Consider the following 17,664-nt stretch of genomic DNA (forward strand, 5'->3'; position numbering starts at 1 on the left):
ACTGGGAAAGTTTATAGTGTAGCAAAATGTACTTTGGCAGCCGGACATAAATTCTTGTAACTTTATTTTCTGAAGACATTTGCTATTTTTATTGTTACTTCTGGCCCTATTCTCAGGGAAGATGGAGTTTGGAGTTTAAGAAGGGTGAGCGGGGAAGAACATAGCGACTCATCATGAAATTGCAATCACCAAAGTATCCTGCAATTCAGCTTTCACAGCTGAGAGCAAAGACAAAGGATGACTCCCTTGTGAGAGTTTGAAGTCTTACTAAGGAAGAAGGGGGAGGGTCTCCCCCATGGGTTCTCTGTTGTCCTGACAACACAACTGGTCCATGTAATGTTTGTCACTAATTGTATTGCAGAAATGGGCTACACTTGGCATTCCAGACAATACTGCTCTTGTCACAGAAGTGTCACTGTTCGGAATGAGATTATAGAGACAAAGTATAGCATTAGAGTAGGAAATCAAATGGTTGAGCAAGTGCAAGCATTTTGCTGTGTATTCCATTATTTAAGAAAAAGATAGAAGCAGGGAGAGTATTGTTTTGATCTTACAATTTTTGATAAATTTTTAAAAGGCAGTATTTCTTGGGAGATGGTCTTTTGCTGAGTCAGTAAGGCGTAGGCACCAAAACTGTGAGCAGGTGTTTGGTACTGCGATTACACTACTGCTACTCTTGAGAGAGATAGCCATAGCATCCTTTGCAATTGAGCTGTTCTGGGCTCTGAGGAGTAGAAATCTGATGGAGACAGCTGTGGAGGGACCAGAGTGCTTTACTAGCTTGTTTTCATAAGTGAACTGCTGAAATCAGTGGGATGTGTTTTGGGTTTTTTTATTTTTCATTGAATAAAAGGTATTAAGGCTAACAGACTAGATGTTTAGTTAAATATTTATGCTGCAGGTAGACTACAGTGTTTCTAAAGCAGTTCTAAGAAAACCAGAACAAACAAACAAAAAAACCCCACACTGGTGAGTTCCCAGCAGACCTGTTGGGCATTTTGCTTTTCCTTTGGGAATAGTGCATTCCTCTTACCCATAAGCATTAGTTTTGGTGGATATACTGGAGGATGTCTTGCCAACTGCTGATGCCTCTCACTGCAGAACAGTGATGAAAGATCCCTGCCTTTCCAAGGCACAGCCTTTTATTGTCAGGCACCATTTCTCTTATGCAAAATATATTATACTCTAATAACTGTAGTGCCTTGAAAAGTCAGGAATGCTTAACATGCACAGACTCAACATAAAATCCTTTCCTTAGGGGAAAACTTTTTAACGCCGTACCCTTTTTAAGCTATACTCTGCACTTTTTAAAGGTAACATTGCCAAATACGTATTTGTCTTTCCTTTTGAAATGGATTTTGAAGGCTTGAAATATCTTCTTAACTGAAGTGCTTCTTATTTCCATTTGGATGAGTGTGTCTGTTTTTCATGGCATCTATTACTTACCCAACACAGGCAGTTGTGTCTCTAAACTTCTTTAAGTTTTTGTCATTGTCCTGTTTGTCTGCTAGTCCAGTGGTGGGCATGGCCTGGCTTTGTAACAACATGGGTGTGACCTGAGGTTGAACCTAGTGTTGATCCCCAGGAGTGCTTGTTCATGTGAATGTTTTACTATATAATTGGCAAATTTAAAAAATGCCTGTGAAACTATAAGGAATAATCTTTTCTCACAAGACAGTATCTTCAGCTGGAATTAATGCATCAGACCAGCACAAGTGTTTTTGACAGTAAATCGTCAAATGTTAATTCAGTTCTGAAAAGTCACTGCAAAATTAGTGACATGGATGAGATCCTCTCCTGCACATTCTTAAACCCTTTTTTTAAACATAGACACACAGCTAGTAAGTTACTGTTTAAAAGACTGAAGTGATGCAGGCTCCCCATGCATGAGAATGATGCACAGCAGAGCTCCCGGTTTTCTTACTGATTACCCCCTCCTTACCTTCTCCCTTGATAGCCTCACAGTTCTACCTTGCTTAACCTTTCCATAACACTGTTTCCCAGAGCTGGAAGATCTGCAGCAGGAGTAGGCTATAGCTTCATGCAGCACCAGATGCTGATGTTTTGTAAACCAGTGTAGGGCTGGGTTTTTTTTTTTTTCTTTAAAGTATCACCTGTCACTTGTGTGTGTGCCCCACCCCCCAGCTAAGCTGGCACCCCGACTGCTCTGCTTCAGCATCATTCTGTGGGTGTAACAACTGCAGCGGTTAGGGTGGTACGTGGGTATGGTCATGTTTCACAGGCTTTGCTTTAGTACTGGAGCATGTGGATAGAACCATCTCCCATGGAAGAGTGTATGGATGAGGATGGGACAACAAGCCTTTTCACTGCTGATGCAACCTCTGGCATGTTAATCATAAGAGGTGCTGCTGCTGAGAGGAGGTCCTGTCATCTGCCTTTTCTCCTGTCCTTCCAGTCGTGTTTCTGGGGTAGCCACCAGAAATAGTGATAGTTTAATGATTCATAAACTGTGAGGGCTGAGTTATAGTAGCCTGTGAGGGATTTTAAATGAAAACATAGGCACAAAAATACAGATAACACGCTTCTTGGTTTGGCCCTTGGTCAAGTCATAGAAGACTTTTGTGGGGTTTTCTTTTTTCTTTTTGCTTCCTGGTACCCATTTAGAAGTAGTAACAGCATTTTGGTTTGGCTGCCTCTCTTATCTCTGAGTCAAATACTATTTTCAATTCTGTAGCTGAAACTGCAGTGACTAAAGAAGCTTTTTATTTTAATTTTAACTGATCAAACCTTTCAAAATCGCTATGGAGAATTATGAACTTGAGGCAGAGTATCCTAATGAGTTAAACTATCCATTTTGTAGTATCCCCTTTTTTACCTGTCACCCCATCTGTTGCAGTAAATCCAAGCGCTGCATGTAGTCGGGGCCATCTGGTATCATTTTCTACTCCTCAGGGGACCTTGGTGCAGACAAATTCCTATTACTCTGTAACAGCCATCTCTGCCTGTGTTTTCTACTGTGAGGTAGGTGGCAGCAGGTCTAGCAGGTAACGCTTTAACCAAGTGCCAGGCATGTCCCTCTTTCCTTCTGTAAGTCCATCTAGGCAATCTATAGTCTTACCAGCTGTTAATTTCAGTTAATGATTTCTTAATTGGCAGTAGGAATTGGATTAAAGCAGTTCCCATTGATCCCGGCATATTCAGATGCTTTCCATACCATTCAGATTCCTTTATTGTTCCTTACCTAATGAAGGGAGATAGTTCTTTTTCAGCACTTGATGACAGATGCAGAAGCTTTAACTGAAGTGAGGATGGCAGAGCTGTCACACCAAGATAGGAATTCCTGATAGCTGTGGTGTGTCAGATGGCTGGGTACTAAACACAGAACCCCAGGTTATGCTGGAGAACCATTTCCAGGTGGATTGTGTAAAAGGCTAGTGCTGTCCAGAAGAGCTAGGAAAACTACTGGTGATTCAGGAACTAGAGCTTTCAAGGAACTTCTGACAGTAGCAGTTATGTCTGTGTGGTATCAGCTCTATGCAGAACAGGAGACAGATCTTGTTGAATAAATGCTGCTTCTGCACTGGGATGTGGGAAGATGAGGGAAGTGTGTTCCATTCTTTTGGGGGTGGAAGGAGGAGGAGCAGTTGTGGTATGGTGAGAAAGTTCATGATGAATTTCAGATTCCTGTTCACCTCAAACTTCTTTTAAAAATATTTTTTTCTTGCTTCCTTTTATTACATCTCTTAGCCTTGTCTTTCCAGGGAAGAACATCACGTGGTCATTGCTGTTTACCTGACCCCATGTACGAAACTGTAATTTTAATGTCTCCTTTTCCAAACCATTTGTACACAAAATCATTCCATGAATGGCTGCCTTATAATTTTTCCACTTTAATTGTGAATGGTTAAAATAATGTTGCCGTTTTCAATTTGTTTTATTATATTAAATTTTTACTAGGTGCAATGCTTTGGAGTTGGCTTGTCATTTACTGCATGAGGGTTTGCGACAACTGACAGAAAAATGAGTCTTCAAGGGGATGCAGGCAGTGCAGACAGTACATCTTATTTTTTATTAGTGCCTTTGCTGCTTTTCTTGATAATGCCAGAGCACCTGGAAGCCTCAACTGTGAAACTGCGTGTTGGGAGGCAGCTTAATAGGTTAGTTTGGACATGGGCATGAATGGGTTTGGAGATAGAAATACAGAAAGCACTTGAGAGCTCTGCTAGAAGGTGGCATTTGATGGCGACTGCTCCCACAGAGTGTCAGGGAGTTAGCATTGCCCTGAATCAAGTTCTCTTCACACAACCTACTCCTAAGGAAGTCTCTGAAGCTTGCAAGGCAGAGACCTCTTTAGAGAGCCATAAGGAGATGATAGGTTCAAGCTTGCTCCAGGCCACTGTTAAAAGGCTGGAGAACACCTTGGGACTAAGAAAACTGGGAGCACAAGATAGAGCAAAACCAATCCTGTCGGCCCCAAACCCAAACTGCAGGACACTAAGTCCTTCCATTCTTTGTGGAGACTTCATGACGTGGTAGCCTTTATGACACATGTGGTGTCCACTAGAGCCTTGTACTCTTAGGGGTCTGATGTGCCAGGCCATCTTCACTGCAGGGATACCTTTCCCCCACACCTGACAGGAGTCACCTCCAGAGGCTGTGGGCTTGTGACTCCCTATTGCTTTGTCAGTGCCCCTTTCCTTTGGCAGCTGAAATCTGTTCACATCTCTCACAGCTCACTCAGGGACAGGGATCAAGTGATTGTCTCTGGTTCAATCTCTTCCTCCTCTTCTTGGGATGGTCCCATCATCCTTCATGAAGCGGACAATTTCCTTGTGTATTTCTGCTGTATAGGGGTGGCTGGTACAGGTTGGTTTTGTGGCTCATCTGCGCTGACTGTCGAGATGGGTTGGGTAGCCACAGTGACCATTATGGGGTTTGTAGTAGTCACAGTGCCTGTGGGTTGCTCTTCCTTCCCTTCCCTGTGATGGTGCTGCCTGCTGTTGAGCAGCATTTGGTAGATGGTGGCCAAGGCCCACCACGCTGCAGTAAGTCAAGCTTCCTTGAAACAGCTACACCACTTTCTGTTCAGATATTCTGCCACTTTATCGGGGTCCTGTAGCTGTTTGGGAATGAAGTTCCAAATCTCTGGGGGTGAGATACCTACATCTAGACACCTGCCCATACTCTCCTACATGCCGTGCCACCACTGGCTATTAAGCCTTGGGAGAAAAAAACATCTCAGAGTGGTATTCTTATGCAGTTGTTTCAGATTAAACTGAATCCAAACCACATGCAGAAGATTTAGCAATAGCAACATGCTCATCCTGGAACCATTTGTGTGGGAGCTATTGTTGGACATTTATGTGTTTAGAACTTTGGCACTGGTATGCTCTTGAGGTGACCTAAGGCACTGTTAGGACAGTTCTCTTGGCTAGGAAAGGCCTGAACCCCAGTGTTAGCGGGGCTGCTGTTGGGCTGGCTACCTTGGGAGGTTTCAGGCCAGGAACATCCTTCAGTGCTGGAAGCTTTTGTTTGGGAGCTATTGCTGAACGTTCCCCATTTTTGAAAGTGAGCTCTGGCAGAGCCTGAAAGTGGTGTAAGCCACCAGTGGTACCGCTCCCATGGTACCAGATAATTAACACTGTTGTGCAATGTGTTTTCACCCACTGTTTGATATAACTTGTCTGTACCTGTTGACATACCTCAGGTGGGAAGGTTGGGTCGATCTTTATCGAATGGGCCAAGTTGTAATAACCACGTTTCTCCAAATGCTCACACAGACAGACCTTTCTACCAAGGGTTTCTTTGAGCCTGTGCAGAGTGTGGGCGCTGTCTCTAAGCTCGGTGTGCAGGAAATCACTACTGGCTGCTTGCTCTCTTGAAATTCACAGATCCTGTCCTGTGCAGGAAAAGGAGAGGGTGCAGTGGCACACACATGAGGAATACCCTTCTCTTTGCCTGTGTCTCCAGGAGAATATGTATGGCTATTGTGGGCACCACCACAAGTTCCTCTCCAGGTTTGTTTTAAGATCATGAGTGATTCCAGGTTTTTCTTCACTTCCACATCCTTGTCACTGGTGTCACAGCTACGTAATTACTACCCTTATGCAGTGTCTCTGCTGACTGTCCATCACCAGTGTGAACCATGTTTCACTTTCTATGCCATATCAATGGAGATCCCTTCCCTTCCCTTTTTCTTTCAAGGCCTTTTGTTGGTTTTGGTACATCACATTTATTGTTGCTTGGCTGTTTACTTTGGCCTGTCCACACAGGATCTTCATCAGAACATCACTGTCTGGAGATTAGGAAAGGAAGTACTCAGGATTATCACATGTTTCTGAAAACCAAAGGCTGAGAAATCAAGAAGCAATCAATATTAATCCCTCCCTCCCTCACAGATTGGCAGTGTGAAGTGGAAGTGAGCTGAGAATATTCCAGGTACACATAACGCACAAGCAGTTAATGAGTTGGATAGTGAGAGGTCAGTTTAGTGATGCTGAGGTACAGGGTCATCTAGAAGATCTTACACTCTCTATGGGATTCCAGCCTGTCTCTGACCCTTTTGTGGACAGAGGACAGTGGTACATGTCTCCTTACAAATACTCACCCATACCTCCTGTCTGTGCTGGTTTGCATAGATGGTATCAGGAAACAGGGATGTGACGTGACGAGAGGGAAGCTGCAGACAATCAGTGTGATTGATAAAGCAGCCTCAACTTTATTGCAAGCACACACATCCTTTTTTATTATTGCTACTACATGCCACACTCACTATACTCTAACTGACTCTTAACTAAAGGTTACATTTACATACTCCACCCATCTTGCAGTCTGGGAATCATGTCTCTCTCATTCCCAGGAGCACTGAATCCTTATCACACCTCCTGCTCCCACATCTTGTGGCCTTGCTGCACGATACACAAGAATACACTGGCCGATTGTTGACCCTTCTAGTTTCATCAAGACGGCGTGGGGCCTGGTCTTACTGAGCTACACAGGCGACTGCTTGAACAACTGCTCCATAGACCCATGGCCTTGCTTCTCAAGCCATTCTGCAACAATTTCCCCTTTTTGTACAAGCAGTGCCTGGTTAGCTGCCTTTTCAACTCCTCTTATAATACATCTATATGTTATGCATACTATTATAATTACAATTATAATGATTAAAAGCCAACATAAACCTTCCTTAATCAATCCTACAAGCCAGGGGTTTATATCCCCAAACATTGTCCTTGGCCAGTCATCAAATGGACCTTTGTTTACTTGTATGTTCTGAGTATGTTCTTTTAACCATTGAAGTTGACTGTGTGTAGACTGGCTGTGATCTGAAAGGTTAAAACAACACATTCCTTCAAAATCCTGCCACCCATGACCCTGTGCCAGAAGTAAAAAATCAACTGCTGCACGCTTCTGTAGTAGAGCATGTCTAGGGCTGTCCATATCAGCTAGCAGTTGTTTGGAAAGAAATGCTTCTTGCTCCACAGTGAACGGTTGCTCCTGTGCCAAAAGAATATCATCCATATAATGATAGGTCATGGTTTGTGGCCACACAGCGCACACAGGTTGCAACGCGGCGTCTACAAAGAGCTGACACAACGTGGGACTGTTCTTCATGCCTTGGGGCAAAACTGTCCACTCAAAGCGTGGCGACAGAGCTTCTCAGTTAATCGAGGGGAGGGTAAAAGCAAAACGTTGAGTATCATCTGGATGTAAGAATATAGTAAAAAAGCAGTCCTTTAAATCTACAATCTAAAGATGCCAGTTTTCATGCAACATTGCCGGGTTAGGCAAACCAGGTTGCAATGCTCCCATAGCTTGCGTTTGCAAGTTTACCGCTCGTAAGCCATGTAACAAGCGGTACTTTCCTGATTTTTTCTTAACAACAAAAATAGGGGTGTTCCATGGACTGATTGAAGGTTTTATATGTCCTTGTTGTAGTTGTTCTGATACTAGAGCGTGAGCTTGTTGCAGACTTTCCTGTCCAAGCAGCCACTGATCTGTCAGCCACCTTAAAGGAATCGGGGAAAGTCCATGCAGTGGTCGCAACTAAAAATGTGTATCAGTGGTTAACACTACCCCAAGCTGATTCAGTACATCGTGGCCAACCAATGCATTAACTTTGGCTGGCAAAGGCATGATGGTGACAAAACCAGCAGTTGTCCTTCCATCCAAGGTGATTTGCACCTGTGTTTGGCTTCTTTGAACCATAGCAGACCCCCCGACGCCTTCCACACTCCCCATCACCTGTTGGAGTGGCCAGTGTCGAGGCCAAACTGCCTTAGACACAATCCTTAGGTCTGCACCTGTGTCAAGCAACACGTCCAACTGCAACGACTGATTCTCACGTCGAAGGACCGCGGGGACTACTGGTGGAGAGGCCATCAGTACGGTGAGCAACGCCATGCCGCCGGCGCAGCCGAACCCTCCTGGGCCTCTCTCACGACTGGAGTGCGCAGTAGCGGAATTGACCAGCTGCTGCAAGGGAATAAACTGTGCAGTTCTGCTCCCTTTTCTGACGTGCAGCGGCGGCGGAGAATTTGTCTGAGCCACTACGCTGCTCTCACCTTGGTAGTCGCTGTCAATTAAGCCTGGCAACACAAAAAGACCTCTTAGGCCGCTGGATGATCGGCCGAGCAATAACGCGCCAGAAGGTTGCCCATTTAGAACCAGCGGGCCTTTAATTCCCGAAGGAATCTCCCGGGGGCGGCTGTCGAGCAGCGTAATGTCTGTTGCGGCTGCCAGGGCCCAGCCGAGGCTTCCTCTTGTGGCGGGCTGCAGCTGGCCGGCCGGCTACAGCCACAAGGTGGCGCTGTCGCCGCGTGAGGCGCGGCTGGGGTCGGCGCGCCGCGGCTCCGCGCGCTCGGTTCCGTTTGCCGGCCGCTGCCCGCAGGTTTCTGTGCTGTGGGTATTGGCACCGCAACCCTGGCACCGCACTCGTCGTCGGCAAGTTCGTTTCGTGCGACCCTTCTGTCCACAGCGAACACACGTGGAGTCTTTGGGTTCAGGGGTGCCGTTCCCCTGCTGGGCTCCTTCCGTGCGGAGAGGGGCGAGGGCTGCGGGGGCTGCAGTCTGGGCTTGCACAAGATGCTGCCCTGCCTCCCTGACTGCCTCAGCCAGCACTGCCTGTGCCCCCACCGGGACTCGGCTCATCCTCTCTAACATGTCCTCTACCGAGGCATCCCATGGCAGTGTTGTTATCACAGAGCACGTGGCGTTATTGCAGTTCTGTATAACACACTCCCTTAGCATGGCCCCTTTCATCCACTCCTGCGTGTCCGACTGGTTGATGGCCTCGGTGACCTTCGCTACAAAATGCGCAAAAGGCTCCCCTCTCCCTTGTTTGATAGACATATACGAGGGTGCAGGGGGCGTAGTTTTGACCATAGACACAGCATCGCGAGCCAGTCGCATCAACTCGGTGAGAATCTCTGGACCCAGGCGAGCCTGGGCTTCCACTGTAGCGTATCGCCCCACCCCCATAAGCTGACCCGGCTGTACGCCATACAAAGGGTCCTGGGGAGGACGAGTGTGTGCAAAGATGTCACACAGCCTATTCCAATGGGATTGCCACAGCATTAACTGTGAGGGCGACATAATCATTCTCATGATGATTTTAATATCTTCAGGACACAATATGCCACTGGCCCAGATGCAATTTAGCATCTGTTTAGTCGGCTCACTGTGGAGACCAGACTCACTGATGCTACTTCGCAATTGGGTCAACAGTTCCCAATCCAGTAGACTATACGTTGCCGTAATGTTACCTCCTCCCTCGTCACGATACACGACAGGGAAGGCAAAGCGGTCACCCAGGGCGTCTAATGTGTCATAGTCCCGGTGTTCCACTGCCATTCGTGAAATTGCATGCCAATTCACTCGGCTTATTCGCGCCCGAGGTCTATCTCTATGCCCCGGCTTATCCCTCGTTGTCCCTGGCGCTACTTGCCTGGCCGCTGCCTCCTCTAGCAACTCAACTTCCTCACCTTCCGACGGGGAGTCGTCAGGAGAGGGCACTGGCCCCTCACAAATCCCTGATGTCTTAAGGGGCTCAACCTTTACCGACAGGCCAGTAGGGGGGGTGGGCACATAATCACTCCCCAAAACTAACTTCCCTGGCTTACCCCCCTGCCCGTCCAAATGAACAGGCGCCACGGCTGCTACGTGCTTCTCTGCTTGGTGCTGTTTGATGCAATTTATAACTGCTCGCCATGGCTTCATGAGTTTTTTCGCTTCCTTTTTGTCGTCTATTACCATGTCCCACAATTTTTCCCCATAGTCCCGCCATTCTGACACTTGAAACAATGTCTCTGTGTCCTTGAAAAACCCCTGTGCTTTTCCAAACGCTACCAAACCTCCTAACTCGTTCTTAAAGTTGATTTCCTTTACTTGCCGCTTTTCTAAAAAGCGCAATAGTAAATTTAAGGCTACCTCGCTCTCCATGGAGACTCTTCCCGGATGCTGACTCTCCGGCAGCTCCTGCTCGGGCAGCATTCCCGCGTTTGTAGCCTTCCTTGGACGGCGAGCCCCTGCAGTGGGGCCGGTCTCACGGCGAACCCCCGCTGTCGGGCCGGTCTCACGGCGAGCCCCCGCTGTCGGGCCGGTCTCACGGCGAGCCCCTGCTTACCGGGCCGGTCGCACGGCGAGCCCCTGCTTACCGGGCCGGTCTCAAGCACTTGACCAGACGCACATGTCCGGCATTCGCTGATCTGCTCCCCGGTCGCTGCTGCCGGTGCCTTCCCCAAGCTCTCGCCGCTCCGGGTCCCGGTCCATTCCGGGTCCCCTGGCCAGGGCCCTGTCCAGGCTGTTCGGGCGCCACCTGACGCGACGAGAGGGAAGATGCAGACAATCAATGTGATTGATAAAGCAGCCTCAACTTTATTGCAGCACACACGTCCTTTAATATTATTCCTACCACATGCCACACCCACTATGCTCTAATTGGCTCTTAACTAAAGGTCACATTTACATACCCCACCCATCTTGCAGTCTGGGAATCGTGTCTCTTTCTCAGTCCCAGGAGCGCTGAATCCTTATCACACCTCCTGCTCCCACATCTTGTGGCCTTGCTGCACGGTACACAAGAATACACTGGCCGGTTGTTGACCCTTCTGTTCTCACCGAGGCGGCGTGGGGCCTGGTCTTACTGAGCTACACAGGCGACTGCTTGAACAACTGCTCCATAGACCCGTGGCCTTGCTTCTCAAGCCATTCTGCAGCAGGGATGCTCTTGCCATGGGGGTTACTGAGGTAAAGCCTAGTGCCAGGATCCTGGCCAAAAGACTTAAAGGATCTGAATTCTGAGACGGGGCAGTAAGCTGAATGGGGAAAGCTGCAGCCACAAAAAGTTGAGTCACTCACTTAAAGAGGATCTCTCGTTGCACTGGCCAGGGGGAGTCTATCTTGCCTCCTAACATAGACATTTAACTGAAATTAAACACCTAAAGTTAATTATGATGAATCTAAACCTAAATATTTGGGAAAATACAGACAAATTCTATTCACTGCAATTCCAGAATAAAGAAAGAATGCCTGCATGTCTGGGGGGAGAGAGGGGCTGGTAGCTTAGACCTCATTCAAATAATGTAACGATTTGGCATAACCTTAATCCTGTTTTCAATTCTCCATGTGACCAAGTTTGAAATACTTTGTTTCCTGCATTTCAGGTGTCTGGGTTTGTAGAACAGTGAGTCTCTACAAGGAGCAGGATAACATAAGGGAAGATTATGTAGACTGATAAAGCTTTTAGTTGCTGATTTTTCTACCTGTTCCAGTAAGAGAGTACTGGTTCCTGTGGGAATAAATGGTCGTGCACTAAATTCAATGTGTAGGTTTTACATAGAAGTGGTACATGGTCCTTTATTACATCTTCCCTCTCTGTTCTCTGTCGCAAAAGCAAGGAAATGGCTGTCATGTATTCTAAAGTTTGAGGTGTAGGAAACAAGGCTGATGAGAGAAATCACTTCCCCATTGATGTTACTAAATCTGTTACGCAGCAACTTTAGGCAAGTGAGTACAGACGTCTCCGTAACTTCTGTACTCAGCACCTTTCTCAGCTTATCTTCCACTTGTCCTGCTGACAGGACCATGCTAACATACACTGGGAAGCAGAGGGTTAGGGGTATGCCTGTTTTTTAAGCTGTGTTGCCTCAATTGGAGAGAAACTCAAAAAATTAAGTCAAGTTTTGCAGGTACTTAATGAGCTATCCTTCCCCACTCACATTAGGTAGTAATAGCTCCCACAAACTACTATGCCATGAAGAATATATGATGTTTGTATATTTTGCTCAAGTTCTTCTCTTCCCTATTCTTGTGGTATGGTATTTCATGACTTCCAAATATGTTTTGAGTTTCCATGGCTCTGGGAAGCTCCTCCTTCATCTTGACATTCTTATGTGACTTGTTCAGACATGCAGAGCCACATGCTTAGTGCCTCTTCAGCACTGAACCTGTGACAAGGAACTTCTGGTCTGATTCAGATAGTAGTACGGTGATTAGTTGATTTGAAAAACAAGTTGTAATGAAGTAAATAGGGACAGTGAGAGGTTTTCTTAAGAGTTTAAGTTTGCTAATAGTGAGGAAAAGTTGGTGGGAGAATGCTTCAGTGTGTTTCCATAATTTGTTCAATGGGTTAAGGTATCCACCCCATGATTGTGGGTGCAGTTACCACCAAAACAGGGCATAATCAGCTGTACTAGCCAAAAAGGGCGTAACGTGGTATGACAGAACAGAGATTACATCGTTCTTTCTCTGCAGCAAGTCTGTGCTGCAAATCTTGAGTCATACACCGATGCTTTTAGGGGGGCAGTAGATAAGATCTGTTACAATGAGAGAAGACATTACATCATATGAAGATGCAAGGATGCAATTCTGTCAATGCCACCCTTCCATTCATACTGTAAAACCCTATAGCTGAGTTTCAGGATGGGTGTCCCATGTGAACGCTGCAGCCATAGCACAACTGTTTATGGGACCACCAGGAGTGGGGTGCACCAGAAAGCTACTAGACTTGAGCATAAGAAGTGTCTCAGCCAGAATGCAGTGAGGGTTTTTTTATCTTTACTGACCTCCACTGGGATACATTGTTTAATTTTTCAGAAATTTCTGCAAAGTAGCACAGAGAGACTTTTGCTGTGTCATTAACAAGAGGACCTTTGAACACAGTGCTAATTTACCAGTGGAGCACACCCAAATATTGGGGAACATCTGGAAAGAATATGGTTAGCATCAGCTCTGTGCCACATCAGCTGCTCTACTGAGACATTAGCCATCAAAGCCTTGCTCACCTGCATCTTTTCAGTGCAATGAAGAATTTCTGAAGATGTACTAAAGGTCCTTGCCAGCACCATTGTTGCTACAATTATGTGCCTCTGATGCGTGGCTCTGGAGGAAGTATTTGGATTAAGCTCCATGCCACTGGTTGTCTTTCCCCTAAAATATGATCTTCAGTTCATTGCGGAAAAGAGGAGAGTTCAAGGTCATTGAGTAGTCCCAGGAAGCAACCACAGCTGCAGTATTTTGAACTGGAGGGGAATATGGATCAGTGTGCTTAGGATTTGTTTTCTGTGCACATGACATGCCACCTCTAAGGATTTTGGCAGTCTTCAGTAACCAACTTTGATGAAAGCTATAAAGAGTGTAAGAGATGTTCTGTTATTCTTGTGCTCAAGTCCATTACTATTTACATTTGTCAGCTTGACCAATGACCAACAAAAACAATAGGGCACCCACAATTTTTCTGGGCCACCTATTCTACTGTCTCATCACCCTTATAATAAAAAAAATCCCTCAGTCAAGCACTGGGATCTTTTCAAGTCCCTACCATGGCAGTCTTTCCTGCTTGTTGCTGTAAACTCCAAGAAGTAGCTGATTCTACTTCTCACTCCTCTAACATGTTGCACCACACGAGCAAGAAGATTCAGAAAAGGAAAAAAAAAAAAAAAGAGCAGGAGTTACAGGCTGTTACTAATTGCTCCTGGATACAGCTCACCTTCTCCTCTTGTGTATCACAGCGTTAGAAATCAGGCTTTAGTTTGTTTATTTTTATTTTGTCCATTTGTAATTTGTTCTGGCTTGTTCAATCAGCACGCTGCCTTTTCCACTTCAATTTCCCTTTCTGTTTCCTTTTCCTTTTGTCTTTCCTTTTCTTTTTCTTACTGGGGCATTTCCCACGTGTCAGAACTGGTTGCAGAGTCCCTGCATGGAGGTTGTGCTCCATGTGGCAATGCTGCACTCTGACCACTCAGCACTTGTGCAGGCTAAGGGGGGGCTGCAGCAATACTGCCTCCTATATGGGCACACAAAAGACTTTCTCAAACAACTACCACCTTGCATTCTGTTTTCCAAATGCACATGGCACCCGTGTGTGTGACCCCGCCCTGCCAAGTTTCCTTAACCATGGAAGAAGAGTAGTGATACTTCAAACACAAATGGGCTCCTACAGTTGATTCATGACCCTACAACAAGAAGACCCATCAATTGAAGCTGCAGTTGGATGGCAACCAGTCACCAGCGGCGTTCCTCAGCACAGCCCAGAAGGCCAGTTGCATCCTGGGTTGCATCAAAAGAAGTGTGGCCAGTAGATCAAGAGAGGTGATTCTCCCCTCTACTCCACTCTGGTGAAACCCCACCTGCAGTATTGCGTCCAGCTCGGGAGCCCTCAGCACAAGAAGGACATGGACCTCTTGGAGCGGGTCTAGAGGAGGGCAACAAGGATGATCAGAGGGCTGGAGCACCTCTCCTACAAAGACAGGTTGAGAGAGTTGGGCTTGTTCAGCCTGAACAGAAGAAGATTCCGGAGACACCTTATAGTGGCCTTCCAGTACCTGAAGGGACCTATCAGAAAGCTGGGGAGGGGCTGTTTGTAGGGGTATTTAGTGACAGAATGAGGGGCAATGGTTTTAAATGACAGCAGGAGAGGTTTAGATTAGACATTAGGCAGAAGTTCTTCACTCAGGGTAGTGAGACACTGGCACAGGTTACCCAGAGAGGTGGTGGAGGCCCCATCCCTGGAGACATTCAAGGTCAGGTTTGATGAAGCTCTGAGCAACCTGATCTAGTTAAACGTGTTCCTGCTTATTACAAGGGGCTTGAACTAGGTGGCCTTTAAAGATCCCTTCCAACCTAACACATTCTCTGATTCAGGTCCCTTCCAACTCAAATTAATTCTTCTGTTCTGCCACCAGGAGAGAAAAAGTTCCCATTTACACAAATATGATGGTGCTTGACCTCCCCACGGCTTTGCTGTCAGTCAGCTAGCTAATGTTCCTCTGGTGTTCAAGAATCTGCCATGTCCATGGCATGCAGAAATGGAACTAAAAAAGTTCCTTTTGGAGGTAGCAAATAACTGAACTACTTATGAGGTGTAACAGACCAGTTTGGGAAAAATCAACGTTCAGTTTTTAGCCTGTGTACAACGATCCATTCAGCCCTGCCTTGTTTTTCTTCCTCCCCTCCCCTCTCCCCTCCCTCCTGCCCCCCACCCCCCAACCCCCCCCCCCCCCCCCCTTGTTTTGGTTGATGACATATGTATTAACACAGGAGTTCCAGAAAGGATCATAATGCAGTTTTGGTCCACTTCACCCTGATACAAGGAAAGGAAGAACGCATTACAAGAGCACAAGAACACAGGATATATGAGACAACAAGTAGATTTCAAATAGATACCAAGTTGTAATTTTAGGTTTATCTTTTTAGCATCTAAGATATTTCATTGTGAAAAGACAGGTTGTGAAACATGGGAGCAGAGTGCTGCAATACTGGGGATGCCTATGTTTAGATTCACGTCGGGGAGTGGGGGGAGGGTGTCCAGTAAAAAGCTGAGTAGCTGGCAACTTGATGTAGTGTCTGTGGTTCAGATGAATGAGCCGTTTGCTATCGAATATATTGTTCCATTGTAAGCACCAGGAGATACAATAGCAAATATGATTATTGTTATTATTACCATTATTAGTGTTTCTATCAGGGTAATGTCTCCAGGCTGATGTGATATTACTGTCCCGAGTGCCATACCACCCATGTGACATATAATTCCTCCTCTGAACAGACCACGTGGCTCATTCTTGGGTAACTAAAGCTTCAGTTATCTGAGGGTTTGACACCCATCCATGGCAGGACTCAGTAGCCTGGCTACCTCTTCAGAGGCTTGAGGGCACTTCTCAGAATCTAAAGCTCCAGCTAAGGTGATGCGGAGGTAAAATCTCGGGAGATTTGAACTTCTTTCTCTTGTGTACTGCCAGATTGCCTTGGCCATCTGACTGTCCTCAGAAAGGTGAAAAAAGGATGAAATAGGAGAAGTCGCAGCCATGCTGTTAAAGCTATTTAGGTTTGTGTGGGATTTTAGGGTCAGAAAAAGCAGGTGAGGGTGCAGGAACACAGGACAAGGAGGGCTGAATTCTTCCTCCTTTTCCACTGAATATTCAAGGTTGAGCATTCAGTGTAGGAAGGAGGCTAAAAGGGACAAGTCCTGCTGTACTCCAGAGGTGTGTACTGGTGAACTGGAGATTCCTTTCTCTCAAATGTTATAAAAATGTATTCTGTAAAAAGGTACTGAACATGAGCATAAGGGATGGCAAAGCACAGGAATAAGAAGGGAAAGATGCTTCCTGACTGCCTCTTGTGCCATGGGAGAGGCAAAAAAACAAATTGATTGCAGCGACTATAAACTTTATAATAATTATAACCTATAACGGTTGTAAACGCCTGTGGGAGAGTGGCTACATGAGAAGCAAGGCCATGGCTCTATGGAGCAATTGTTCAAGCAGTGTCCTGTGTAACTTAGTATCAGTTTCCTATGAAACTTAATAGCAAGAGTAGGCCTTGTACCATCCTGACGCCAAGGATAGAAAGGAAGGTCATAGCTGTGTTACACAGTAACAAGAAGTAGAAACAAGATGCATGTTTCAAGGATCTGCTGTTCCCGAGAATGAGAAGGAAGCACAGTTCTCAGAGCACAAGGCGGGTGATGTAACCTTTAGCCAAGAACCAATCAAGTTGTGGTAATTATAATATGCATTAGTAACAATTATAATATGTATTAATGATAGTATAAAAGAAAGCCATTAGCCATAATAAATCAAAGCTTGCTGATCACTCACATTGAGCATATCCTTGTCTTCCCTCCGTCACGACAAACGCCTTCTTAAGGCATCTGGTTTTGTTGGCTGTCACTGGGAGCTGGGCTGAGACTTGGGCTTTAGCCTTTTCACACTTTCTTCTGAGGGGGAAGATCCGTAAACTATTTAACCAACAATTGACCGTGACAGCTGCATGAGATTGCTCCTGGTTCTCTGCATCAGCACTTACAACTTGAAATACAGACTGAAGAATTATTATCAAACGAGAACCTTACAAGCCCAAGCAGACTCCAAAATCAAATAAATATTGGGGGGAAGGGGGGAAATGCAAGTAGATGTGTGAGAAATACGCTACAAATGTATAGGAATGAATACACACAATGTATTGTGAACCATCAAAAGTAACTCAGACAAATTAGTTTCAGCTTTGACCACATGCTCTGAAAACTCTATCCTAATTGTGTGCTTGTCCATCTGGGCTGATGCTGATGTGGGCTTAAATGTGTGTTCTATGGAATAAAGAAATCATGAGCTCAGTCACAGTTTTGTATTATTTTCAAGACCACGTGGTCTGTTTTAAAGGAGAGAGAATTACATTGAGTGCTGCAGCTGTTCAGAAAGGTAGGAAAAC

The sequence above is a fragment of the Gallinula chloropus genome, assembly GCF_964237585.1.
Source record: "Gallinula chloropus genome assembly, chromosome: 4".
NCBI classification, from domain to species: Eukaryota; Metazoa; Chordata; class Aves; order Gruiformes; family Rallidae; genus Gallinula; species Gallinula chloropus.